We start from the raw sequence: 12155 nt of genomic DNA on the forward strand, positions 1-12155 counted from the left end.
TTTAATAAATCACAAATTAATGCAATTTAAATATTAAAAAAAAAATGTTTTATTAAATCGTTACCACGCTTTTAATCTCGAAGAGCTTAAAACAGCAGAAAAAAATACATTTTTGAGCTCTTCAAGGTCAAAAACGTCACAACAACTTGCATTACAATAGCTTTGTGATTGAAATCAGCGAGAAATTACAAGAATGGCCTTCAGGGTCAACCGTTTTCCTAATTTTTTTCTTACAAAAGTTACCTCTACTTCATTTGAAATACCACTGTTTCACGTTATTGTCACAAAAAAAATAGTTAATTTTTTGTTTTATATTTAGCAAGAATTGATGCCAGGAAGTGATATCTTGGTCAGTGCCACTTTTCTCGAATATTTAACGTCGAAAAAAATCAGACGGAACCCAAATGAAATGACCAGATCTTTGTTCAAAAGAATTCTTGGGGTAGAAAAACTGACGGAAATCGCGATGACCAAGAGAAATGAACGGCAAAAAATTCCAAAAGACACCTACGATACAGTGAAAGGTCCGTATTTCATTGTAAGGTATTATTGTGGGTTTACCCTATAGTCATCGAGTAGTAGCAAACGAAAATATCTAAAAATATATTTTTTTTTCGGTTCTTCTTCATTAGATATTAGACATTAGATATATTTCTATTAATTAGTTTTCACATATGTTTAAGTAAATCATAGGTAAAATATTAATAAATATTAAGAAAAAAATATAGTTAATTATATAATTTGTTGTTAACTTTAAAAGATAATCACCCCATCTACCACTGTTTATCATACAGTATCAATAATAATAAAAGTTATTTCTTAAAAAACGTTTTTATATATAGAGATCAAAAGTCCCCTGCGTGTCTCGAAACAGTTTCCTGGCAAAAACAACCTATACCTAATAATTATATGAATAGTTTTTTTACAGTTAAGATAATTAGAAATGACTGGAATTATTACTGACAATATCAGAGGAATTGATTTTTCAATTCAAAATTGTACCTAAAAAGAACTTTTACCGACAGTGATCCTTTTTCTCTTATTGAATATTGCCTCAATAACATTTAGTACAATTAATCTCCATATTTTCGTACACTGATAAAAGGATTTGTTTATAGTTAAAAATATTTGTTAATATTTAACAAATCATTTATTAGAGACCACTTTTTAGTCCTTAACAAATATTTCTTAGTATTTAAAAAGATTTATTAATATTTAATAAATGAATATCAGATTTATTAAATACAAACAAATCATTTTAAATACTAAGAAATATTTGTTTGATACTAAAAAATGGTCTCTAATAAATGATTTGTTAATTATTAACAAATATTTTTTTAATACAAATAAATCCTTCTATCAGTGTAGTATCTCTTAAGCTTTTTAAGTTTTCCCAATGATAATAATTGAATAAAATTATTAATCTATGAAAAAAGCTAGCCAGGGGACTATATATATATATATATATATATATATATATATATATATATATATATATATATATATATATATATATATATATATATATATTCGCGGTCGCTAAAAATAATTTGATTATTAATAACGAAATATTAACCCTTTATTACTCGCGCTCTTTTATTCAGTTTGTCTCTCATGCTTAATTAAGCGGTAACCTATAAGTTGAGTCGTTTTAGGGCAGCCCCACGCTCATAGCATGAATAACGGAAGGTTAATTCATATCTGAAATATACATATGCTATACGATTAAACGATATAACGCGCTTACTTTTAAATCAAATCCTATATACTAAAATTGATGGTACAATGAAGTTAGCTTAGTATCGAAAACATGGACCCTGATTCCTTATTGGATCAAGATTAGAGCACGCGCGTATGCGCGCAATTTGAATTTCTAGTAATTATTAAAATTGATATTAATCATTCCTTCAATTCATAGAGTTCGTGGAATTCAACTGTAAGAAGAGCGTAAGACTGACTGACAGTGGATTTAAAAAAGTCGTGACCAAAATGCTAGGTGGATTGCGTGAAAAACAGGTCAAAATCAATAAAAAAAGTGAAGAGCAGGCCAAAATTAATATAAAAAGTAAAGAACAGACCAAAGTTGATAAAGAAGATGGAGAACCTACTGAAGAAAATGAATAACATGTTTTAGGTTTTTTTATTATTTACGTCTGTTCATTACAATTGCCATTTTTATCATTATTACGATTCATATAATAATAATTATTACTATTATTATTACTATCATTATTATTATTATCATTAATATTATTATAACTATTATTCTTATTATTTTTATGATGATTATTATTGCTGTTGAGTCGTCACTCGCTCTTTTATGTCATCAGACATTGAATTATTTTAAATAAACGTAAAATAAAAGATCTCGTTGCGGCTCTGACAATTGCCGTAATTATCAACGTGTCTTTTTGGGTAGTTATTTTTATTTATACCATAGATAAAAACCTACAACTATCATGAATTTTCCTTCAGGTCATTTGCAGGTATTTCAGCGGCACTTCTATTATTTTTTAAATTCCGAAGAAGAACCTGGAACTCACTTACATTATCCCACAGGTCATTTGCAGAACTTTTAGTGGTACTGTTGTTATTTTCTGTTTATACCACAGAAGAACCTGAAACTATCCTAAACTCCATGTCATTTGCAGGAATTGAAGTGGCACTTTTGCTATATTTTTTAAACCCCAGAAGAGCCTGAAACTGTCCTGTTCTCTTCTCTAGGTCGTTTGAAAAAATTTCAGCGGTACTTTTATTATTTTTGTATCCCGCAAAGAAACCTAAAACTACCCTGAATTAGCCCTCAGGTCATTTCCAGGGATTTCAGCGGTACTATTATTATTTTTGTACTCCGCAAAAGTACTTAAAACTATCCTAAGCTCAGCCTCAGATTACTTGCAGAACTTTCAGCGATACTTTTGTTTTTTTCTTTTTATACCACAGAAGAACCTGAAACTATCCTAAACTTTCCTCCATGTCATTTGCAGGAATTGGAGCGGTACTTATGCTAATTTTTTTTTAAACCACAAGAGAGCCTGAAATTGTCCTGTTCTCTTCTCTAGGTCATTCGAAAAAAATTCAGCGGTACTTTTATTTTTTTTGTATCCCTCAAAAGAACCTGAAACTATCCAGAACTAGCCCTCAGATCATTTACAGAGATTTCAGCGGTACTATTATTAATTTTGGACTCCGCAAAAGTACTTGAAACTATCCTAAACTCAGCCTCAGGTTATTTGTAGGAATTTTAGTGTCACTTTTATAATATTTTATATTCCGCAGACGAACCTGAAACTCCCTTAAATTATCCCACAGGACATCTGCAAGAATGGTAGCAGTAATAAAGTTATTTTTATTTATACCATAGATGAACCTGCAACTATCCTGAATTTTTCTTCAGGTCATTTGCAGGTATTTCAGCGGCACTTCTATAATTTTTTATATTCCGAAGAAGAACCTGAAACTACCCTGAATTATTCCACAGGTCATCTGCAGGAATGATAGCGGCACTTTTGTTTTTTTCTTTTTATTCCACAGAAGAACCTGAAACTATCCTATACTTTCCTCCATGTCATTTGCAGGAATTGAAGCGGTACTTTTCCTTTTTTTTCTAAACCACAGGAGAGCCTGAAATTGTCCTGTTCTCTTCTCTAGGTCATTTAAAAAAATTTCAGCGGTACTTTTATCATTTTTTTATCCCACAAAAGAACCTTACACTTCCTCGAATTAGCTCTCAGGTCATTTACAGGGATTTCAGCGGTATTATTATTAATTTTGTATTTCGCAAAAGTACTTGAAACTATCCTAAACCCAGCTTCAGATTATTTGCAGGAATTTTAGCGACACTTTTATAATTTTTTATAGTCCGAAGAAAAACCTGAAACTCCCCTAAATTATCCCAGAGATCATCTCCAAGAATGGTAGTGGTACTTTACTTATTTTTATTTATACTACAAATGAACCGGCAACTATCCTGAATTTTTCTTCAGGTCAATTACAGGAATTTCAGCGGCACTTCTACAATTTTTTATATTCCGAAGAAGAACCTGAGACTTCCTTAAATTATCCCACAGGTCATTTGCAAGACTTTCAGCGGTACTTTTATCGTTTTTGTATCTCGCAAAAGAACCTAAAACTACCTCGAATTAGTCCTTTGGTCATTTACAGGGATTTCAGCGGTGCTATTATTAATTTTGTATTCTGCAAAATTATTTGAAACTACCCTAAACTCAACCTCAAGTTATTTGCAGGAATTTCCGCGGCACTTTTATAATTTTTTATATTCTGAAGAAAAACCTGAAACTACCCTGAATTATCTCGTAGATCATTTTCAGGTTTTCAAGGCTTTTTCGGCTACTTCCGATATTTTAATATGTCCCGTCAATCGTCCGCTCATAGTTCCTGTCCGTCTCACGAGCGGGACGTTCCTGATGCGGGATTCCTGAGGCATTCCTTAGGAACAAATTTTTTTTACACGGGCGGCTGCAAAGGTAATTATTAAACATATTTAAAATCTGAAAATTTCTAATCTAAATAAAATTACAGAAAGTGAATGCGAAGTAGTTCTATTAAAATTATCGCATCGTCAGAAAAGATCTGGAGGTTCATCAATTTCTTTCCCTTTCAAAGTGTTTGGTCACACAAGAATTCTAAATCTCCGTCGATTTAAGGGTATTCTCGTCGGCCCAAATACTCCGGTTTTCATTGCAAAATCTACTCCGTCGGGTATTGACATCAGAAATTTGGACGCAGTCCAAATCCCATAACGTAGACTGTTTAGACGTTACGAAATGCCTCGGATAAGAATTAATTGATTAAAATATTAATTTATAAATTTTAAAATATATTTAAGAGAACGTAACATTAGTTACTTGAAATTTAATTATCAAAGAAAATTATGGAAAAATTTTCAGTTTTGCAATTTTTAACTTCCCGCTTAGAAAATCAATGATTTTTGAAAAATCGGGAAGTTATTGGTTTTAACCCGTTTTGTAAAAATCAAGATTTCAACAGATCTCGACGTTTTGAAGCTCTAAGAAGCTTTCCATCGAGGTTGGTGCCATTTGAAAGGGCTTGATTAAACTTAGATTTTGAGTTCCATTTGGACCGATTCGAACGAGTAGATTTTGAGAAATCTCAAAAAAACTACAAAAAAAATTTTTTGAAATGTGGTTTTTTTGGAATTACTTACTGAAGGCCATCTCTGCAACTTCCCGCTCATTTTGTACACAAGCGCTCAAAATTACACATTATGATCATAATATAATTACAAATTAATATTATTTTTTTGTCATTTTGAGCTCTTCGAGCTCAAAACTCTAATAGCAGTTTAATAAAACACAATTCTTTGAATTTTCAAACAGCAATAACTTTTGAATGAATGAACCGATTTCCAAGAAGTTGGCGGTATTCGACGCAGTTTTTAAAGTTCCATGAAGAATGTTCAAGTTTAAATCGATCGAACCAGGAATTTCGAAGTAATTCCGAAAAAACACTTTTTTCCGTTTTCTTTCGACAACGATAACTCACGAACAAATCAACCGATTTTGACCGGGCTTGCGGTGATCGACGTGGTTTTTTGATTTTAAGAGCTGATTAGATTTTGGAATTTATCAGTAAAGCCATTTAAAAGTAATTCCAAAAAAACCATATTTCAAAAAATTTTTTTTTGTATTTTTTTTGAGATTTCTCAAAATTTACGGGTTCAAATCGATTCAAAGTGTATTCAAAATCTAAGTTTGGTCAAGCCCTTTCGAATGGCACCAACCGCGATGAAATCGGTCAAGCCGTTCAAAAGTTATAAAAGGGTTACATACATACATACATACATACACACACACACACACACACAACCACATTCATACATACAGGCATACGGACATCATCGTGAAAACATTCAGGAAAGCTTCCTAGGACCTTAGAACATCGAGATCTGATGAAAACTCGATTTTCGAAAAACGGGGTAAAACCAATAACTTCCTGATTTTTGAAAATCTTTGATTTTCTTAGCGGGAAGTTAAAAATTATTCTCAATTAATGGATTTTTTCTCAAGTTAGAGTGTTTACGGGTTTCATGTTTAACAGATGAGGAAATTTTTTTAAATATTCTGATGTTTTTTTTTCGTTTCAATTGTACTAAATCAATTTTTCACGAGTATGGAATTAATCTCTATTAAACCATTTTCATAGTAATATACAAAATATATTGATTCCGTCAATTGACCTAATGCCCCATACACCGAATACTAGAAGTCAACAACTGCCTCCACCAGCACTATTGATGAATATTTAACCTCGAGCCTGAGCAATTGAGCTTAGAAATTGTGAGTCAAGTCTAGCTCATGAAGTAAGAAGCATCAATGAGAGACTCAATAACATGGATTTTAATTCCCAGAGAATTGACTTTATATTCGAATTTTTAAACATCCCCAATGGCTCATTCTAACCTCAAGACAATAAACCAAGTGATTAATATGCAGAGAGAATCCACATCTCCATAAAATAAGCGCAAAATAATGGCTATTAATATAAACTCCATCCGAACAAACAAAAGAAGACTGGAACTAACTGATAGAATCAACCATCGTAAACCAGACACAATATTCACTTCAGAAACGAAATTAAAAAAGGCAACATAAACTAGCTTTCAAAAATTATACAATAATCCGGACTGATAGGCCAGGCATCAAACGAGGTGGAGGCACGGCCATTATTATCAAAGACAAAAAATAAATTCGACACTGTCTCCCAACCATCTTCAGATGGAACCACTACAACTGAATTCACGATAATCAAGCTCCAAGATCCAGCTAATATAAACTGTAAAATCTTCCTAGTCAGTATTTGTGCAATTCCGGACAACAAAAAAGCCTTCCAAGTTGTTAGAAGATCTTTGCCCTAAATTAAAATTGGACAATCCAAATATGTCCTTCGTCATCACAGGTGACCTGAATTCAAGAAGACGCGACTGGACGGATTCAACCACTAATGAATGAGGCAAACACCTAATCAAATGGGAGAAAGAATCGGCTCGAGATATCAAGCAAAAATATTTGCTACCAATTGCCCCTCTCACACCTCAAACAATTCGTATCTAGACTGCTGCATCACTAACTTAACTATTACCGATCTTATTGACAATAAAGTCAATACTGTCGACTATGACAGTGACCACAGGGCGCTTATTTTCACAGTACTGTTCAAGTCAACTATCCAAATCAACCAAGATGCCAAAAAATTCAATTACAAAGCCACAAACTGGACTCGCTTTGTTGCTTGTCTTGAGGAAAAATACTCATCAACACCCACGGATGATAGAAACCTAACAAGTGTAGAAATTGATACGAACATTCAAAGAGTATCTGAATCCATAACAGATGCCATCAACCCAACAGTACCGTTCTTCAAAAAATAAGATAGTGTACTAAAATACGTAAACTTCAGAATTAAAACCCTCCAGAATAATAAATCAATAGTATATTACGACCCATGGCCAGAAAGTTGGATTTCGTAGGTGCAATTTTAAGCGCCCAGGTATTAACGGAATTAGCGGGAAGTTGCAGGGATGGCCTTTAGGGTCAACCGTTTTCCTAATTTTTTTTTTTTTTATTTATTAGTTTTTACTTTTTTTAGTATGCCCGCCCCGACCAGCAAAACCTCGGCTTCACCTCGGTTTTGCCGGGGGTGAGGGGGGCGCCGCCCGACTTTTGTAAAGCCGAGGCGAAACCGAGGTTTTGCTGGTCGGGGCGGGCATAATAAAAAAAGTAAAAATTAATAAATAAAAAAAAAATAAGTTATTTTAAAGTTTACTAACAAATGCTCTGATTAAGAGAGATAACATGCACAGAACTCGTCACAAATATTTAAACTCGACTTAATAACAAAATTAATTTTTTTTAAGTTGGTTAAAAACTAGTTTTTAATTAGACGGCTAAGAAAGATTGAAATTAAATTATTAGAAGCTTGTAGAGTACATGGATTGTTTTATAAACATTGCTTTACTAGCTGTCAAAATATAAAAGAAAGCAAATAAAATTTACAAAACTTTTATATTATTTTCTAAAATTTTTATAAAAATTATTTTTGCTGTATTATTATTAAATAGTTCATTAACAATAATCTAGTTAGAAATTATTTTTATTTATTTGACAATTTTTCGTTAGTTTCAACGCTGACACGTTACATACAGACGATGTTGTGACTGTTATATACAGTTGAAACTCGCTGTATAGGCCGGTCGCGTCATGAAAATGTGAAAGAAAGTGATGTTCTATGCTGCCGGCCAGAAAATATACGTAGCGCGTATGCGTTAGAGCAGGCCATAAAAGTTGCTCTTCCTGGAGTAAAGTGCGTCCAGGAAGAGCATACTTTTGGCTAGGAGAGCAAGAAAAATTTCTATTGTAATTTTACAAGAAATGTATTTGAAGCTAATAGGCAAAATATTTATTTAAAACTACAATCGGGTATATTAATATTGGAAAACATACAGTAGCGCTCAAAAGTATTTTGACAACATAAAATTTTTTTATATTTTTTTTAAATAAAAGCCTATCGGAAAATGTATTGAGTATAATGTAGAGTAGTGTAATTGCGACTATTTAAGCGTATCAAATTACAACTTGTTTGTTTACACACCGCGCCACCGAACGTACTTGACTTACCGTGAGCTCAAAAGTATTTTGACACGCATTTGACTTAAAAAAATCTCGCAGATTACTTGTTCCTTAGTTTTTATTATTACATATATTTACTTGTTGTGGTTACTTCAATATGCCTATGTGCAAGGAATATGCTAGTGATTTTAAAAAAGCCGTTATTAATGCATTAAAACAAGGATTGAAACAAACAGAAGTTGCTCGTTTGTTTAAAGTGTCTCGACAGTTAGTTAGCTTATGGAATAAAGTCTATAACAAACGAAAAACTGTCGAAAGTAAGCCTCGAACAGGCCGCCCAAGAAAAACTTCTTCTTACATCGATCATATTATAAAAAAGTTATCAGCAAATGATATACGGATGTCCGCTGTAATGATAAAAAATGAATTAAAAAGAAAAATATAACGTAGATATTCATATTTCTACTGTTAAACGACGCTTAAAGGTCCTAGGGTTATATGGCCGAAGACCGGCTAAAAACCTTTAATATCGAAAACAGGAAGTCTCGTCTTGAGTTCGCGAAACGGCATATATCGTGGTCAAGTTTAGAGTGGTCTAAAGTTTTATGGAGTGACGAAAGTAAATTTAATTTAATGTCATCTGATGGTATCAAGTACATTCGGCGTCCAGTAAATAAAAAATACGATTATCGGTATCAAATACCCACAGTTAAACATAGAGGTGGTAGTGCGATGGTTTGGGGATGTTTTTCACGGTCTGGAGTTGGACCATTAGTTCGAATAGAAGGAAAAATGGATCGGTTCATGTATGCAAATATATTAAAGTCTCAGATAATACCATATGCTAAACATCACATGCCAGCTAAGTGGTATTTTCAACAAGACAATGATCCCAAACACAGATCAAAGCATATTAGTGACTTATTAAATCCTGAAAAAGTTAAAGTTCTTGAGTGGCCAAGTCAAAGTCCCGACTTGAATCCGATAGAAAATCTCTGGGAAGAATTGAAACGTAGTGTAAAAACCCAAAATTATTCAAACAAAAACACTTTGTTTGAAACTCTAAAAAATGAGTGGGATCAAATTCCAATAAGTCGATTACAAAAATTAATCGACTCAATGCCGGAGCGATGCAAGGCTGTCATAAAGGCCAAGGGATATGCTACTAAATACTAATATATTTATTGCTGTAAATTATAATTATGCGTTAAATTAGTTTTTTTTCAAAAATGTCAAAATACTTTTGAGCCACCATTTTCCTAATATTTTAAAAATTAAACTTTCTTTTATTACGAATAAGAACCTTTTTGACACTATTCTGTAGTTTATTCAAAAGGTGTTAAAAAAATAAATAAATGATTATTGTGTTTCATATTTATTTTTAATTAAACCATTGAATATATTTGTCAAAATACTTTTGAGCGCTACTGTATATAGCTTTGTGAGGTTACTAATTTTACAAAACGGTTTTATAATTTTCCGAATATTTTTAAATTAGCTAATTTTGTAAAATTACAATACTTTCCTTGAATTTTACTTGAATTTCAATTCAATAATAAAAAAGAAAGATTTGATTTAATATTTGTTGTCATTTTATTTTTATAAAGCGCTGTCATTACTTGCACAAGCGATGTCATTACTTCGAACGACAAGTGTAATGATCTTAATCTGAAATTATTTGACCACCCAATAACTCATGCGTATAAATATCAAAATATCAATATCAAATATCAAAATTATTGCGATATAAATTACGATTGATCAAGAAAGAATTTTGCAGTAGTATCAGGTAATGTATAAAGAGAATTTAGAAAAGTAGATATTAAATATTATTTTCTGCTGACGACCATAAATAATCTAAAATAATTTTAGACAATGAAACTACATAATAAAAAAAAAAAAAAAAAAAAATTAGGAAAACGGTTGACCCTAAAGGCCATCCCTGCAACTTCCCGCTAATTCCGTTAATACCTGGCTGCTTTTTTGAGCTCTTCGAGATCAAAAGTACAATCTGTGTGTTGTTTTAAGCTCTCCGAGCTCAAAAAGATACCTTTTCTATGCTTTTGAGCTCTTTGAGCTCAAAAGTCTGATAGAAGTTTCATAGAACACTATTTTTTGAATGTTCATACCGCAATAACTTTTGAATGAATGAACCGATTTTTACGCGGTTGGCGGCATTCTACGCAGTTTTTTAAGCCTCATAAAGAATTTCTAAGTTTCAATTGGTCAAACTAGAAATTTCGGAGTAACTCTGAAAAAACACTTTTTTCGGTTTTCTTTCGTTCACGATATCTCTCGAATAAATCAACCGATTTTGACCGGATTGGCGGCGATCGACGTGGTTTTTCAAGGTTGAGAGCTGATTAGTTTTTGGAATCGATCGGTTGAGCCGTTTAAAAGTTATCCCAAAAAAACCACTTCAGAAAAAATTTTTTTTCCTACTTTTTTTTAGATTTCTCCAAATTTCTCAAAATCTATCGGTCCGAATCGGTTCAAATTAACAGGAAATCTAAGTTTGACGAAGCCCTTTCGAATGGCATCAACCGCGATGAAATCGGTTCAACCGTTCAAAAGTTATGAGGTTTACATACTTACACACACACACACACACACACACACACACACACACACACACACACACACACACACACACACACACACACACACACACACACACACACACACACACACACACACACACACACACACACACACACACACACACACACACACACACACACACACACACACACACACACACACACACACACACACACACACACACTCGGGGCAGAAGAGATACTGCTACCGGGCGCGTCTCCCCGAGCGGATGGGAGAACGCTCGCTGTCCTTGGATGACACTTAATCTCTTAGTTGATGAGGTACAGCGGGTAGGAGCCAAGCAAAATAACCAAACAAAATAAGCTCCCGTGGACAAAACTCCCCTTTAATGGGTTGGTCACACTAACTGACCTAGCAAGACGATTGGTTCCTGCTGTAACTCACTGGGAGTGTCCGGAACCTGTATCGTAGTTTCCGACGATGCAGGCCACGGCTGATGTGAGCTTGCTCTGCCGAGGTGAAAGTTGCAGCAGTGGATCAGGAGCCAGCCACTTCGGGCCTTGATCAGGAAGTACGCAGTGAGTGTTAGAGATCGGAATCTTCACCGCTCCGAGCGAGTCTAGTCCGTCCGTGTATTCCGGGACTGGCTAAGTGTCGGCTAGGCCTCAGGGAACTGGGGTAGGAGTACTATCTCCGAGGGTACACCCGTTCCTAGTTATGGCAACCCGCTCCACTCCGTACGATGCGCTGGTAAATCAAAAAAGTATGAGTACGTTACAGGAAACAAACATGAATAGAAACGGGCTTCATGCTCAACAAGCAGCGATTGAAGCAAGCGCTGACATGAAGAGAACGCAAGCGTTGGAGCGCCTTGAGAAGCTGACCATTGAGCTGCAAGAGTTTGTCCAAACTAAGGTCAATATCCACAAGGAGATAAAGACCAAGACAACCGGTGTAGTCAATGCTCTTGGAAGATTCAAGAAA

Source organism: Cotesia glomerata, linkage group LG9 (assembly GCF_020080835.1).
Source record: "Cotesia glomerata isolate CgM1 linkage group LG9, MPM_Cglom_v2.3, whole genome shotgun sequence".
NCBI lineage: Eukaryota > Metazoa > Arthropoda > Insecta > Hymenoptera > Braconidae > Cotesia > Cotesia glomerata.